At 39.5% G+C, this 18079-nt stretch overlaps 1 protein-coding gene across 4 annotated transcripts in view; it reads right to left on the bottom strand.

The window, feature by feature from the left end:
* Positions 1-18079, bottom strand: part of FAM135B (family with sequence similarity 135 member B) — a 348640-nt gene that overhangs the window by 257888 nt on the left and 72673 nt on the right. Inside the window, exon 1 of one of the 4 annotated variants that reach the window (XM_060201010.1) lies at positions 7530-7620. The exons of the other annotated variants lie outside the window; for them this stretch is intronic. The gene's annotated coding sequence lies outside the window, so the exon portion shown is untranslated. Of the gene's footprint in view, positions 1-7529; positions 7621-18079 lie in introns of those variants that run through there. 4 annotated transcript variants of the gene reach the window in all.

Below are 18079 nucleotides of genomic sequence, written 5' to 3'. Positions count from 1 at the left end.
GAAATAATGTTTTAGCTCATAGAACCTTATATGCACCCCACTGGGGAAAAAATACGCTTGACAAGATTACAAAGAAAAAAGCATGAATATATATCTTTAGACATAAAAATTACCCAGCAACTCCAACACTGCATACTTTTCTTTAGATTTGCTCTGTGACTCCCCCTAGCCATATCTGTATATTTATTCATTGTGCATGTCCAGTACCCACTTACTCATTTATTTGTCTTTGTCGTTCTCCTTGCCAGTAGCCCCAAGACTCAAGTTTTATCCATATCAACTTCCCAGAACCTACTGTGAAGTATGTGGCATTGTATTCAGACTCAATGGCTTCTGGATAGGTGAGTGAGTATTTCTGGGGTAATATATACTAAGTTTTCCAGAACCTGGGTTCTAGAAGTATTGGAAGCATGGCAACTCTTGATTGGGATTCTGCCGTAAGTCTAAAAGAAACCTAATACTGGATGCAGAGGCATCCTAGAAGGGGTGGGGGAATACACATGCCCTGTCTCCAGAGACACAACACAAATAAACCTACCACTCACCCACAGGACATTTTCTGGAATGGTATAATGATGAATGTCAGATATGGAATGGCTCTGAGGAAGCATGTAGCTCTAGAGGTCAGTGGCGGGTGTTAGACTAAACACCTAGTCATTCGCAGAGCCTCACGTTCCAGCGTTTCTTCTCCTGGTTTATCCCAGTCTCACCTTCTACCCACCACCTGTGTACAGAAGTGGGAGGAATGTAAGAATGAGAGGAGGAGGAGAAGGGCTGGTGGAGATGAGTCAGGGGAAAGTAGGTCAGCCACCTACTCTAGCACAAGCCCAAATGTGGAAGCTGGAAGCTGCTGCCTGGTGCAACCAGAGGAATCCCGCCTAATTCCTTAGCACAATGCTCAGTTCTTTTTTAAACCCATGGAAGACAGGAAGCTTACTGTCTTTTGTGGCTGCTCTAACCTTTAGGTCAGGGGTCTACCTACAGCTTCATTCTATACTTACATGAACTCTCCCTACTGTGAGATAACTCCTATCCCAGACTCCATGCACAACTCCATGTTTCCTAGAAATATGGGACCATGTTTTAAGAAACGAATGTATGACAAATGCTATCTCAAATGAACTGAGACACATGGAGAGTTCTTTTCAGCTTATTTTATAGTTTGGTGACTTCTGAGAAAGCAAACTAACCCTACTTGAATTCTAACAAGAGTGACACTACATTGTGCTTAACAGGAAATTTAGAAATACAGGACGTTCACAAAATGCTTGGTATCCAAACTGAAAGTCCTTAGGAACCACTTAATCAAGCACTTATTTTCAAAATTATCTGTACCCTTTTCATCATAGGAAAGAGTGATTTCATATTCAACCAAGTTTGGGGGAAACTGGGATAATGCACATGTTGAGAACATGTGGCTTCTCAAACCCTGGCTGCAATAATTCCCTCTCTGACTCTTCAAACAGATCCACTACTGCCTGCCCCCCTCCCTATCTCCCTCTCCCTCTCCCTTTCCCTCTCCCTCTCTCACACTTCCACTTCCACTCCCTCTCCTGCTCTCTTTCCCTCTCCCTCTTCTCTCTGTTTTTAGTGATTATGGATCTCTCTGTGGATTATCACCTGGACTGGTACGTTATGGCACATCATTTTAGAAAAAGCTAATCTATTCCAATATCCTTCTCCAAAGGATAAGGTTCATTCACCAGGTCTGTAAACTTGAGCAAATCATTGCAACTTCCTGATTCTTGTTTTCCACCTTTTGTTATTCAATTCCACATCTGAAAACAGAAGTGACTTAACTGTGAAAATCATGAGCAAACAAGCAGGAAGAGAAATACAGGCATGTAGCCTTCCCAGCAAAGGGAAGAGGGAAACTAGAGACATGATTGGAGTTCAAAGTTACAGTTATACAAGATAAATTTGAAAATTCACTATAGAGTTTAGTTTTTATAACTGGATGTGATGCAATTTATACATAAAATGTTTGAAGGGTACAAATCTTAGTATTTGAAGGACACTGACTGACCCCAAGAAGTTATAAATAGAAGTCTTGAATAAGCAAAGATTGATGATTGAGGGTCAAGAATTTCAATGAACATTGGCTAAACACTCAGAGCCAACTCAATATTGTAGTATCCAGCAAGTCTAAGACCTTAGCTTAGTTTCACAAAAAGATGAAGAATGATTCAGGATTTTTTTTTTTTTTGCCATTGTTAGAGATTGGACTAGAAATAAGGTTCATCTGCAATTGCTATGTGTGTGAGTCGGGAGATAAATTATCATGATTAAAGGTTCTCATCACGGAGAGGAGGGTGTAGAGAGGCAGTGGGACATCTGGTAGAGTACACTCATGACTGTGTGCAAGGACCTGGGTTCAAGACCCTGGTCCCAGTCTGTGGGGGAACAGTTTTACCAGCAGTGAAATAGTGTCATGAGTGTTTCTCTTTCTCTAATTCTTTTTCTGTCGGTATCAGAAAAGAAAGAAAAAGAAAAAAATAAAGAAAAAAACTACTGGAAACAATGGAATCATCATGCAGGCACAAAGTTCAAGCATTAACCTTGATGGCAACAAGAAAACAAACAAACATTATCACAGCTTCTATCTGGGCATAAGAAGATGTCTGATAAGTAGGAGTGGACATGATACTTCCTGCCACGTTCCTTGAATCTAAGGGTAGCTGTCTGTTGTGACAATGACAATGGATATCATCAGTAAAGAATCTGCCAGACCAATTCTTAAAACAAGGATTAGAACCTGAAACTTAGGGGGCCGGGTGAATGAGCACACGTTACAATGCACAAGAACCCGGGTTCCAGCCCCAGGGGCCCAGCTGCAGGGGGAAAGCTGTGCTAGTGGAGAAGCAGGGCTGCAGGTGTCTGTCTCTCTCCCTCTCCATCTCCACCTTTCTCTTGATTTCTGGCTATCTCTATCCAATAAATAAAGATTTTAAAAAAGTAAAAAGCTATTTTTAAAAAAGAAACTGAAACTTAGAAAGGTGAAGAAATACTCTAGAACTCATGAGTTAGCAGCAGAGACAAAGTTGAAACACACAGTTCTCTAGCACATGCTAGAGCTCTTTCCTTTCCCCACAAACTTACAAATATAAAGAGATAGTTGTAGAAATAATATTTAACCCGTATCTGCAACCTTAGGAGAACTGCTATAGCTTATGGAGGGATTGGGGATCCAGAACTTCAGTGGTGGGAACAGTTTGGAGTTATACCAATCTTTTAATTTTGTAAATAAATATTAAATTTCTAATAAAATAAAATAAAAACAGAAAGGCTGAGCACAATGTTGCAAGATAACATCAATGCTTTACATGGCTGAAGACAGAAAGACAAGAGGTAGTTAATTTAGTGCAAAAAACCAATTAAGAGAACATGGCCTCAAGGGGACAGACCCCTACTATTCTTTGGAGTCTGAGATTCAATGACAGTGAAATAGTAAAAGATATTTCAGAGTTCCTCAGACCCATCTCCAGATACATATATGCATGCATCCCTTTATCAAATATGCTTTCCAACCTCTAAAAATTAAAAGTAATAGCTCAGTATAGTCTTCACAGCCATCTACAATTTCAATTAAGAGTACTTCCTGGGAGTCGGGGGTAGCGCAGCGGGTTAAGCTCACATGGTGCAAAGCACAAGGACTGGCTTAAGAATCTCAGTTCGAGCTCTCGGCTTCCCACCTGTGGGGCAGTTGCTTCACAGGCCGTGACGCAGGTCTGCAGGTGTCTATCTTTCTCTCCCCCTCTCTGTGTTCGCCTCCTCTCTCCATTTCTCTCTATCCTATCTAACAATAACAATATCAATAACATAACAACAACAATAACTACAACAATAAAAAGCAAGGGCAACAAAAGGGAAAATAAATAAACATTAAAAAAAGAGTACTTCCTTAGTCTCATTTTATTATAACCTGTTAGAAAGCTCCCTCCTGTGCTGGTGGCACAGCATAATGGTCTGCAAAAGATTTCCATGCTTGAGAATCTGAGGTTCCAGGTTCAATCCTCAGCACCACCATAAGCCAGAGTTAAGCAGTGCTCTAGTCTATCTTTATCTCTCTCATTAAAAATAAATAAAATATCTTAGAAAGTTTCCTTTCTCCACTCCTTGCTCCAATCAAATTTTGCCTTTAAACTGTTTCTCAGTCTTTAATGATGTCTCTTTTCATCCCCATCCAGACATTAAAATCAAACTCAGTTTGTTAGACATGTTTTAGCTAGAACATACCTAGTACCTTTCAAGACAAATACAATCTTCTTTCTCTCCATCTTTATAATTAAGCACGAGAACAGTGTGGCATAATATTGACAGAAGAAATTAAGTCAAGCAGACCTTCTGCTTAGTTATTTTTAAGTTTTCTAACATTCTAGAAATTATAATTTGTACAAGAAAATATTAATATAGTCACTTTCTTTGAACAAATAATGTGGACATACATATACATTTTTTAAAATTTTATTAGTGACTTCATATTGATTTACAAAATTGTAAAATAACAGGGGTATAAGTCTGCACCACTCCACCCAAAGAGTTCTGTATCCTCAGTTGCTCCATTGGGAGCTGTGGTACATCTCCCAAGGTCACAGATATGGGTTGACTATTATTTCCCCCCAGAAGGGATAGGGGGCTTGAGCATGGTAATGTGTGAGGTGCAACTACTCAGTCCTGGGTATTTAACTTTTAATACACCTTATTTATGTATTTACTCTGGATAGAGACATAGAAATTGAGAGCAAGGGGGGAGAAAGGAGCAGGAGATAGAGACACACACACACACAGAGAGAGAGAGAGAGAGAGAGAGAGATCTGCAGCACTACTTCACTGCTCAGGAAGCTTCCCCCCTGCAGGTGGAGACTGTGGGTTTGAATCCCTGACATTGCTTGCTATAATGTGTGAGCTTCACCAAGTGTACCATCACTGAACTCCATTTAATATGTTTTAAATCTAATTTGATGAAGTACTTTATTTCCCAATGTTAAGTACCAGACAAAGCAAATCATATACACTGCCTCAGTGGATAACAGGGGTATAAGTCCCAGTGTTCTCCCAGTTTTTCAGTAGTTTTGTTAAACAGCTTGTTATAAGAGGTTAATTACACAGTAGCAGAATTAAACTCAAACCCAGACCTGCCTCAGCCCCAAACTCTCATTTCCACTAGACCTCGGTGTTTCTGTTTAGTAGGTACTCAGTTATTGGATCAACAAACTGGCATGGACTGGCACTAAAAAAATGAAAAATAAACTTTCAGGATTCCATATGATCCTGAAATGAGTGCAGCCTAGAATGTTCACACTGTGACCATGGACTGCAAGCTCAGACTGACAAGAGACTCAGAGGTTGCAAAGGCTCCTGTGTGAAATATGAACAGATATGGGCTCTAGGTAAAATCAATGGGCTTAACAGTTAACGGTATTTTTCTTCTAAAATTGGACCCCACATTTTCTGAACCAGTTATTACATTGTATTTTATCAATGTTCTTTGAAGTGCTTCAGCATATACACTTACTACGCACTGTTAGCATGTGGCATTTGCATTGCTCATTTGCCAAAATCTACTCCACTGGTTTGTCTTTTACTTAAAAATGTGTCTGGCTGGCTGGGAATATGGATTGAACTGGCAATACCCATGTTCAGCAGGGAAGCAATTATAGAAGCCAAACCTTCCACCTTCTGCATCCCTATAATGACCCTGGGTCTATACTCCTAGGGGGTTAAAGAATAGGAAAGCTATCAGGGGAGGGGATGGGATACAGAGCACTGGTGGTGTGAACTGTACCCCTCTTATCCTATGGTCTTGTCAGTGTTTCCATTTTATAAATAAATTTTTAAAAATTTTTAAAAAGTGTCTGTCTCTAATTGATCCCTCTCTCTACCATCATTGGTCACTTCCATCAGGAACATCCTAAACCCTCTTGTGGGTCTGTCCAGTACCTTGCCCTAACTACAGAGCAGGAATGGTAGGGACTGCCCCACTCTCTGAAGGGAGGTTGGGTCATCCTACTCTGCCACTCACAGAAGACTGGTCTGGTCCTGAAATGAGCAGAGCTTAGAATGTTCCTACTGTAACCATGGACTGTGACATCAGACTGACAGGGACTCAGAGGTTACATAGGTTCCTGTGTTAAATGTTGGTATGCTTCTAATTCTGCTTCTAAAAACCCCTTCTGCTTCATTTGGTTTAAGCCCCCCTGCTTAACACTGTATTCTATTTACATAACCATTGTTAACTAAGCACCACCCTCCCTCCAGGGCATTGGTGGTTCAGTGGTAGAATTCTCACCTGCTCTGGCCCCTCTCCTTGTCACACCCTGATTTTCACCAATCTCTTTTTGCTCCACCCTCTCTACATCACATCCTGTTTACACCCTACTTGGCAAGTATATTAGTTTTAGTTTAGCTTAGCTTGGCTTAGATTGTGCTGCAGGACTGCATGAATAAAGAGATACTGCGTACAGCTCAGCCATGAGTCCTTGGTCATCTGTCTCTGCCCGCGAAGCCAGGCCAACAGTTAAATATGAATAGATATGGGTTCTAGGTAAAATGTATGGGGTTAACAGTTAATGGTATTTATATACTCTGGTCATATTTGGGAGCTATTCTCTGCCCTTACTCAACTTTCTAGTTTTATTCTCAACTCTCACACCATCTTCCCAGACAATACTTTTAGTCTACCTGCATGTTAGCTATAAAGCTCAGGCCAAATTTAGGAAATAGATTTCCTAGCTTCTTCCCACCCAAAGACCCCTTATTTCATTAACTCAGTTCCTACCTCTGCATCCCTGTTTGTTAGATAATTTTTCCTGCTTTATATCCTACCACCTTTAAGCCACCAAGATGCAGATGCTACCATGACTCCATGCTGACTTCCCTGGGCAGATAACCTCACCAATGTATCCTGAAACCTCACCTCTCTGGAGCCCTATCGCATTAGGGAAAGACAAAAACAGGCTGGGGTATGGATCAAAATGGCAACATCCATGTCCAGCAGAGAAGCAATTAATGCAGCCTGACTTCCAACTTCTACATCCCAATAAAGAATTTTGGCCCATATTCCCAGAGGGATAAAGAATAGGGAAGCTTTCAATGGAAGACATGAGACAGGGAACTCTGGTGGTGGGAACTGTATGTAATTTGACCCCTGTTAACCTTTTCAATCGTTATTAAATCATTAATGAATTTTTTTAAATGTCACTAATAAATCTCCAAACCACAATGGTGATCCATGTGGTCAACTCTATCTTTTGGTAAATTAGCAAACTACACTAAGTATCTACATAAATAATAGCATCTATTATTAGTGGTCCCAAATTGTTAGGAAGTCTCTTGTGTGTTTTATGTTCATTTTTACCCTTAAAATGACCTTTGATTAGGTCAGATTACTCCTCTGTTCTGTTCGGTTAGAAAACGATTCTGAGAGGACAAGCAATTTGACCAAAGCTCAAATATAGTAAGTGAGAATAGTAACAGGATCTCAAAGAACATACTTTTAGGCACTAATTTTTTTATCCAACAGCACTTACTTGGAAAAATCAAGTGTAGTCAGTGAAAAGACAAATGTCACACTGTTCAAGGTTCCTCATCAATAAGATGTGGCTGAGGAAGGAGATGGAGCAGAACTCACTTAAGTATTCACAAAACTGTTTAGAGAGAATGTAGTTCAATCCCTTGAAGGTACGTTTCCTTAGTGATTACATTAGAATGTTCTTTGTTCATAAGGATTGCACTCGCTGGTTGAATTGAACATTCCATTTGGAATGTCTTTGAGAAGAATATGTGAACTAAGGATGAACTTCTTCAGTTTTCAGAGTGAACAGAACACAGGACTTAACACCTACCATGCTTGACTTCCCATGTTGTCTTGCTTCTCTATTCAGTGTGAGCCCTGCTGTCAAAATAGCACACTTGGATAGTACACTTCTTTGCCACATGTGTGATCTAGGTTCAAGACCAGCCCCTATGACACTCAAGTAAGCTTTGGAGCTGTAGTGAGTCATTCTCTCTCTCTCTCTCTCTCTCTCTCTCTCTCTCTCTTTCTCTCCCACCCTCCCTCCCTCCCTCACCCCCTCCCTCCCCCCCTTAAAATAAAATAAGGTAACTTTGGAAGTTTAATACAATCGCTTGATTTTAACCTGAACATTAATCATTAATTTGATGGGCAATTCTAGGTGCTAAAGTCACACAAAGTAATAAACTTTATTCCATGAGAGTTCACAGAAACTGGAGACTTTTAATACAGTATGGTAAGTATGGCAAAAAGGTAATATAATCCTAAAATTACACATGATAACACTGTGCCCAGGGACAATAATATAGCTAATTGAGAATGTGCCTGCTTTGTCCTATGCACAATTCTGGTTCAAGTCCAGCCCCTATAGCAGTTATCACTGAGGGAATCCTAGAGGGAGTTCTATATCCTATGATATCCTATGATCTCTCTCTCTCTCACACTCACTCTCTCTCTCTCTCTCTCTCACTCACTCTCTCTCCCTCCCTCCCTCCCTCTCCTAAAAATGCCAGCCCTAGCAGTAAAACCTCAGCAAAAATAACAGCAACAAAAATGCCATGCCCCCCCAAAAATAATACTCCTATGAATATGTGTTCAACTTCATTTACAATTAGCAAATGCATATTAAGTGCATTTTAAAATTATAGTGTGGAATCAACTCACACTGATAAAAATTTAAAAAAATACAAAGGGAATGAGAGTAAATAACTGAATCTCCTATGTACGTATTTTATGTTGTTTTGTTTTTGAAACCAGGGTTATTGTTAAGAAATATAATGTTCTGTGTTTATTCCTTTTTTTCCTTCCTTTTATTTTTAGAAAGGACAGAGAAAATGATAGGGAAGAGGAAGATCGAAAAAGGAGGAGAAAAAGGAGGAGGAGAGACCTGAAGCACTTCTTTAATTCAATGCCTGTGAAGCTTCCTCCCTGAAGGTGTGTCCATCCAACTGGGTGAGCCATGGCCTGGTTCCCTGCATGTGAACTGATATGAAGACTGAGAAAAACTATGCATAATAGTTTACCAAAGCTAAACGTGCACACCTAATTTCTATGTCCTTCTTAGTAACATGTTCAACATAGATAAGTAGAAATATGGATTAAAAAGCATGTATAAGGCTAAGCAAGTTGTGGTATATATACACAATGGAATACTACTCAGCTATAAAAAATAGTGAATTCACTGTTTTCAGCTCATCTTGGATGGAGCTTGAAGAAGGCATGTTAAGTGAAATAAGTCAGAAACAGAAGGATAAATATGGGATGATCTCATCACTCTGAGACAGAAGTTAAAAATAAGATCAGAAGAGAAAACACAAGTAGAACCTGAACTGGAATTGGTGTATTGCACCAAAGTAAAAGACTCTGGGGTAGATGGAGGAAGGGGGATAATACATGTCTAAGAAGGAGGACAGAGGACCTAGTGGGGGTTGTATTGTTATGTGGAAAACTGAAAAATGTTATGCATGTACAAACTATTGTATTTACTGTCGATGTAAAACATTAATCCCCCAATAAAGAAATTTTTTAATACTCTTAATAGCATAATTTCTTCTGCAATACTAATTCTCAAACTACACAAATCAGAAGAGTACTAGTAATTGGTTCACAGTAGATTCAAACATTTGGAAATGAGAATTAAATGCTACTATATGCAGCAGTATGAACACATTAAATATTCATATTTGATCAAGATAAGCTCTAAGGAAACTATGGAGCAGTCTTTGAGGTGGCATGTTAGGCAAAATAGTTGACTCTCAAGCACAGGGTCTTCCTGAGTTCCATCCCCAGCAATAATTGTACTGGAATGATATTCTGGTTCTCTAGCTTTCCTGTCATCTCCTGAATAAATAGAATAAAATATAATAATAATAATAAGGGTGTCTGTGGCCTAAGCTTTAGCTTCCTAATAATGGCTCTTGCTATTGCATGTTATTCTAGTCTTCTATGCGTGAGATCGAGATTTGAACTTCTGGGCATAATATAGTAGTAGTAGTAGTAGTAGTAGTAGTAGTAGTAGTAGTAGTAGTAGTAGTAGTAGTATTTTACCAGAGCACTGCTCAGCTCTGGTTTATGGTGGTGTGGGGGATTGAATCTGGGATTTCAGAGCCTCAGGCATGACTCTTTGCATAACCATTATTCTGTCTACCCCTGCCCTTAGAATAAAATATTTTAAAAGAAAAATAAAAATGATTTATACTATATAATTTCAATTAAAGTTCAAAATCAGTCGAAATGAATAATATATATTGCTGGGCTAGCTTCGCGGGCAGGAGAGAGACGAACAGGGACTCATGGCTGAGTGGTACGCAGTTCAGTCTTTATTCATGTGGAACGCAGCACAATTTAAGCTATCTCTAATCATAATCCTGTCCTTATATATCCTGAGGCGGAAGAGTCAGGTCCGAAGAGGATGCACGCAGGATATGGGGTGGGGAGAAGGAAAAAGTGTGCAAAACAGTGAGGATTAAACCAATGCCCTAGAGGCAGGGTGGTGCTTAGTTAACAGTGGTTATGTAAATAGAATATAGTGTTAAGCAGGGGTGGATTAAACCAATGAAACAGAAGGGGTCTTAGAAGAATTTAGAAGCAGACCAACAATATATTAGAAGTTCAGATATAACTATCCATGCTGGAGGTGGTGAGTAGCATTTTTTCAGAGAGAAAGAAAACAGAAATACAGAGACAAGGGGAATGCTACCACAGCAATGAAGCTTCCCTCAGTATGGTGGACCCTGGACTTGAAGCTTGCTATGGCCATGCCCAAGCAAATGTGCTATACAAATGAACTATCTTGCTGAATATAGTAATTTAAAAAAAAAAAGTAAAACTTCCGCAAACTTTTTTTTTTGAGGGGGGAGGGTTTAACAAATAGGAGATTTATTACATCATGGGCTGTTTAGGAACATAAAACTGTGACAGCAAGATAGTCAAAGGGAGAAAGAAGGATTGGCCATGCTGTCAGGGAGCCATGAGTCCTAAGGCTTGGTTACTAGTGTTGACACTCACATGTTCAGGACCCTGGGGGAGCAGCATAGCGGGTCCCCACGAGCAAACAAGCAGCAGTAGGAACAGAGTCTATAGGGAGAAGATCCAAAAGTCCTAAAGTTTCTTATGTGGCACCGATGTGTTAAGATATGCCCTATAATTTGACTTTCTCCTAAGTTATTTTTATTTTTAAAGTTTTCGTTCTATTGAAGGTTTATAGTGTAGCTGTAAGAACATGGGTACAACTTCTCTGCTGATGGTAGGAATTCAGCAATGTACATTCTCACCTCCATCATAAAGATCCCAAGGCCCTTCTCAGGCTCTCCCAACCCCTCCTTCCAGAGTCTTTTATGCAATATACCCCATTCATTCCTCCCAACCCCTCCTTCCACAGTCTTTTATGCAATATACCCCATTCATTCCAAATTTTGCTTTGTGTTTTCTTCCCGACCCTGTTTTTTTGGTTTGTTTTTAAGTCTCACCTATAGATGAGATCATCTTGTATTTGCCCTTCTTTTCTTCACTTACATCACTTAACACAATGCCTTCCAGCTCCATCCAAGGCAAAGATGATCTCATCATTTTTAACAGCTGAGTTTATTACTGAGTATATACACCACAACTTCCTTAGCCACTTATCCAGGTTTTTTCCATGTTTTGGTTATTACAAATTATGCTGTTATGAACATAGGCACATACAAATCTTTTCAGAAAGGTATTTTTGTTTCCTTTGGGTATATCCCGAGGAAAGAAATTGCTGGGTCATAGGATAGGTCCACTTCTTATATTCCGAGAAGTCTCTAGTCTGTTTTCCACAGGGGTTGGACCAATTTGCATTCCCACCAGCAATATAGAACCCCCCCCACCAATTGTCTCCCACATCTGTTGTTCCGATCCTTTCTAATACATGACATTCTAACAAGGATAAAATGGTCTATCACTTATCTCTTTTTTCATCTATCGGTGACTTTGAGCACATTCTCATGTATCCATTGGCCCTCTAGATTTCTTCCTTGGTGAAGATTCTGTTCATGTCCTCACCCCATTTTCTAATGAGATTGCTTGTTTTTATGTTACTAAAATCACAGAGTTCTTTATGTATTTTGGTTATTAGTGTTTTACTTGATGTATGATGTATAAAGATGTTCTCTCATTCTGTAGGATGTCTGTTTTGGTGATGGTTCCCTTGGCTGTGACGTTATCCCATTGATCTGTTTTTGTTTTTGTTAAATGCAGTTGTCCCATTGGTTTTTGGTTTTGGTTTCTTTGCTTTGGACTTGAGTCTCTGAAGACATTACTGGAGAGTAGATCACGGAGTGCTTTGCCCATGTTTTCTTTTATGTGTTTGATAGTTTCTAATCTAATGTACAAATCTTTGATCCACTTAACAGTTGATTTTTGTGCAGAGTGATATGTGGTGGTTCAGTTTCACTCCTCTGCATATTTCAACCCAATTTCCCCAACACCATTTGTTGAAGAGAGTCAACTTTCTCCACTTAACATTTTTGGCCTCCTTGTTAAAAATAAGCTGCACATAAGTGATAGGGGGCTTTCAAGTCTCTTCTAGTGTTCTATGTGCTTACTTTTATCCCAGTAGTAGATTTGGTTTTGATAGCTGTAGTTTATGGTAGCCCTGTAGTAGAATTTGAAGTTAGGGAATATAATACTTCAGATCTTTTTTTCTCAAAACTGCTTTCATAATTCTAGGGATTTACTGATTCCAGATAAACTTCTGTAGTTTTTGTTCTATTCCTTTAAAGAAATCTGATGGTACCTTGATAGGGAGGGAGAGCATTACATGTGTACATGGCTTTTGGTGAGATGAGAGCTGCAAGACCTGGTAAAGCTGTCCTGACTTGGACGAATGAAGACTGAGCAGACTGTGATGTGTATGTGCATGAGCAGGTGGGTGCTGGCGCCGAAGGATCTGGGAGCTACTGGGTTCAGGCAACCCAAGAACTCCAGGTAAATGTGCACCTCAGCCTGTGCTTGGGCTAGTGTAGCAGAGTTCCCCTTCCCCTGGCACAAAGGAATGGTCACCCACACAGTTCCAGGTGGAGCTGCACAAAGGCAAGCAGTTGGGCTAGGGGGTTGACAGTCTCCAAAGTCAGGCAGATCTGAGACCTGAGGGGCTCCAGGTGGCTGCATACCAAGGTGAGTACATGGATTAGGTGTGCAAGGTGCCTCCTCCCCAGCTCTGACAAAGCAACCAGAGGGACGCCAGGTGGTGGCATGTGTAGGGACGTACCTGGAATAAAATGACAGTGATCTTTATCTCCCAGCATGAAGGAAAGATGATCCAAAAAGATCAGGTCTTATCCAGTATAGGTGAATGCTGGGGATAGGGTGTCTAGGGTCTCTCCAGCCTGGCAGAAGCTGGGGAGTGAAGGTGAATGGAGAACTTCAACCCAAGGAATTCCAGTTAGTTGCTGTTAGCTGTGGTTAAAGTGGCCACTAGCGGCAGATGTCCTGATGTGTATGTTGCCTTTGTGGACAGCTGGTGTGATTGACCAAAAGACTGAATTTCCAATGAGCCTCACAGGTAGAGTCAACACAGAGCTCTTCTTGGTCAGGTTCTGGCGGCAAGGAGGACTCTAGATGAAACTTTGATTGAATTAATTTTGATGAGACGTCGAAGTGCTACTTTTGTGTTTTTCAGTAGCCCTGTGTCCTCAATGCAAGGACACTCAAGGTGCAGGAAGAGACCTGCACCTGATTTTCAGTTGTACCGGGTTCCATGAGTTTATCTTCCTCTTTCTTCAGATTTCCTGTGCACCAAGCACTGTTGCTGTGTTCACGAGTTCATGTCATACGTGTCTCTAACTTCTGTTGCTACGACTTTTCAGAGAGTAATCCCAGAGTTGCTATGTAGTCACCATCTTGTATCTTCCCCCTAAATGTATGTTTGTTATAGGTACTTTTTAAAAATATACATTAAACTTTCTGAACATGAACATATTATATTATTAAATAATCATTAGAATGCCTACCTGCATAAAGTATGTATCAGAATTTAATTGGAAAACTCATGTAGAAAATTTGCTGGTACAACAGATGCTTGTAGCATTTGAATGAATTATTTTAATATATTCTATAGTTTAGGAAACAATAAAGTGATATTTACTAAAAACAGGGCTTAAATATATACTGTAATACTTCTACATAAATCTAGTCCAAAAAGGCAGTGTGTGCGCAGATGTCATATCATTCTCTGACAATTTACTATATTTTATAATGTCTGAACGTACCTTTATTGTTACTATAATAAATCATTAATCATTCCAAATGCATCCTATGATGCCTTGTCTGAACTTAACCGAGATTATTCTGTCTCCCTAGAATCCCCATCCCATCAGCCTGTACAGAGCCTTTCTATTTTTCAATGCCTAAACATTTCATATAAAATCACCTTTTTAATGCATCTATCTTGCCTATTTCACTAACAGTAACAGCGTCATTATCAAGATTAGTTTCCGTTTATTAAATGTCAACAAATGTGTCAAGTTCTTAGATGAATGCTTTGAATACATTAACACCTAAACCAATCTACCCCTGAAAAAATACTGAAACACTGTTGAAACCTTTTTAATGAATAAATGATGAAACAAAATAATGAGAAATGAGCCTTACCACCAACATCTTTTTAAATGACAAAACAGAAGCTCCAGTTCACTAGTAACACATCCATCCTACACAACTGGGGACCACAAACCACAGATCCAAAATGAGGGTTGGTGGAGCAGAGTTCGAAAGGTTCTATCAAAGAGCACCCCAGCTTGGCATGCCACACTAAACTGATGGACATTCATAATGATAGGGACAGATTTGAGCTGACTTCTAATAACACAGCTGTGGTCTGTCCATTTTTTGAAAGTATTTTATTTATTTATTTATTTGGATAGAGACAGAGAAGTTGAGAGGGCTTGTGGGAGACAGAGAGGGAGAGAGACACCTGCAGCCATCCTTTACCAAGTGTGAAGCTTTCTCCCTGCGGGTGGGGACCAGGGGCTTGAACCCAGGTCCTTGTGCATTGTATCATATGAACTCAGCCAGGCAGGCGAGGTACCACATGGCCCTGGTCTGTCTATGTTGAGTTAAAGGCACAGAGAAGATTATTTCAGAGTCTATGCACTGTGTCAACAGCTTATACAATAACAGAATCATAAAATGAGAGTCACACATCTGCAGGATATCATATACAGTTGAAAAAATTCCAGCTGTGTTATTTCATGAGATACTACTCATCCGATATTAGAAGAATTGGGGATATTTTCCTCAGTTGCAGCTATGTTCTTTGGGGTTTAACAAGGACAAACAGTGGTGGAGCCTGGCTTACAACCAGCAGCCCTTAATCATTTTACTGGAAGCTCTTTTTACCATAGGACTTGCCTTGTATTCACTTCTAATAAAAATCCCTAGTAATTCCATACTAAAGAGCTAATGGGGCCACACTTTACATTTTTAAATGGTCACTATTTTTAGCTTTTATTTCACACTGATGCTTTGGATGCAGAATTCCATTTATTTCTCAAAAACCAATTCTAAATTTCATTCCTTCAAAAGTTTTCACTAAACTGCCACTCCTATTTCATTCTTTAAATACCCTGCACCTGGACAAGGCCCATAATAGACAGGGAAGTGCTGAGAATTAACTGGTGAGTAAAATAATACTGCCAAAGCAAGGAGAAGGAGACTGAGGAAGTTGGAGGATTGGCTTTGGGCTCCTGGTGCATGATGATAGAAACAGATCTGGGCTTGAGAGTGTTTTGTAGATACCTATCATGGTGAGATGAGAAAATTTACCCAAGTGTCAACAATATTACTGTAAAGCATTAACTCTTCCCAAAAAAAACAAACAAAAAATGAGAAAAAATACTTTTGTTTACTCAGCATTTACATTTTTCAGGGTGAAGTTCATACATATCACTCTCAAATGTAACTTTAAACTGTCACAATCTTATGAGTTGAACATAAAGAAAATTTAAAATAGTATAGTGAAGCACTGAATTCAGTCTAAAGGTCAGAGAAAACTTCCCTCTAGCAGAGTTCATTAATCTCCAAACTTTCCATACTTTCCATATTTGCTCTCTAGAACAGAAACAGACCAGTAACTCACAAGGCAGTGAGGGAGTGCTGTCCATAAGCAAACCAAGGGCAGGGGCATGTCTACTTTAGCCTTAATCCCATGTCCTAGAAAACTTGCATGACCCATTATAGATGATGATCTCTCCCAAATGGAATTTTTTTATTATTATCTTTTAATTTGGTACATGGGTAAAGTTTCTCAGTTTTCTGCAAGATATTCTAACCCCACACCTAGGTCCTTCTTCACCAGGACATGAAAACCCCCCATCCTCCTCAGAGTCCTTTAAATTGGTGAAACACACCAAATCAAGTGCAACTTCTGCTTTGTGCTTCCCCTTCTGTGTTTATTTCTCAACTTCTGTCTATAAGTGAGAATATCCCATATCCGTCCTTCTCTTCCTAGCTTATCTCACTTAAGATGATTCCTTCACATAGACAGAAGTTGAAAACCAAAATCAGAAGGGAAAACACTAAGCAGAACTTGAACTGGAAGTGGTGTATTGCAACAAAGAAAATGCCTGGTGGTGGGGTGGGAGGAAGGTTCTGGTCCTGGAATATGATGGCAGAAGAAGACCTAGTGGGGGTTGAATTGTTACGCATGTACATTTTACTGTCAACTGTAAACCATTAATGCCCCAATAAAGAAATTAAAAAATATTTTTTAAAAAGATGATTCCTTCAAGTTTCATCCAAGATGAGGTGAAGAAGGTGAATTCATCATTCTTTTTTTTTTATGTGTGGCTTATTTTTATTTCAATTTTATTAGTGATTTAATATTGATTTACAAAATTACTTGTCAACAGGGGTATACTTCCACACCGTTCCTGTTTCCACCACCAGAGTTCTGAATCCCCAGTTTCCCTACTGCAAGCTACAGCAGTTCTCCAATTTATTATTCTTAATAGTTGAGGTGTGTGTGTGTGTGTGTGTGTGTGTGTGTGTGTGTGTGTGTGTGTGTGTGTGTGTTTGCATCTCAACTTTCTCAGCCACCTAGGTTGCTGCCAGGTTTGGGCTATGATAAATTGTGCTGCCTTGAACACAGGGACACAGAGACCTTTTTGGACAAGTGTGTTTAACACCTTATGTCCCCGGAGAAGGAATTGTCTGGTCAGAGGAAAGGTTCACTTTTAGTGTTCTGAGTGTTCTCCAGACTGCTCTCCAAGGGCATTGGACCAATAAACATTCCCACCAGCAGTTCAGGAGCATTCATCTGCCCCCACAGCCTTTTAAACACTTGTTGTCACTCTCCTTTCTGATATATGACATTCTCACAGAAGTAACTCATTGTTGTCTTTAAATATTTTGGTTACTAGCCTTTTGTCTGATATATGGCATGTAAATATTTCCCATTCTATGAGAAGAATTTTTGTTTGGGAGGTGTTTTTTTGTTGTTGTTTGTTTGTTTTTTTGCTGTGCAGAAGCTTTCAATTGTGATGTGGCTCCACTGGTTTATTTTTTTAGTCTTCTTTGCAACTGGACTTGTGTTATTGAATATACTTATAAAAGTTAGATAGAAAAGGGTTCTGCCAATATTCTCCTCTAAGTATTTGATAGTTTCTATTCTGACATCCAAGTCCTTGAAACATCTGGCATTTGCTTCTGTGTGTAGTAAAATGTAGTGGTTCAGTTTCATTCTTCTGTATATTTCAACCCAAATTTTCCATCATCAATTGTTAAAGAGACTCTCCTTTCCTCATTTAATAGTTTGGGCCCCCTTGTCAAAAATTAGATGGCCATAGGTATGGAGAGGCTTATTTCTCAGTTCTCAATTCTGTTCCACTGGTCAGTGTGTCTATTTTTGTTCCATTACCAGGAAGTTTTGATTCCAATGACACCAACATATAGTTTGAGATCTGGGAGTGTGATGCCTCCATTTCTGTTCTTTGTTCTCAAGATTGCTTTGGTGATTCTGGGTATTTTCTGGTTCCAGATAAACATTTTTAGCTTTTGTTCTATTCTCTTTAAAAAAAATAGCTAGAAACTTTATGTAGATTT

The sequence above is a fragment of the Erinaceus europaeus genome, chromosome 1 (assembly GCF_950295315.1).
Source record: "Erinaceus europaeus chromosome 1, mEriEur2.1, whole genome shotgun sequence".
Taxonomy (NCBI): Eukaryota; Metazoa; Chordata; class Mammalia; order Eulipotyphla; family Erinaceidae; genus Erinaceus; species Erinaceus europaeus.
This window is presented reverse-complemented; position numbering and strand designations above follow the sequence as displayed.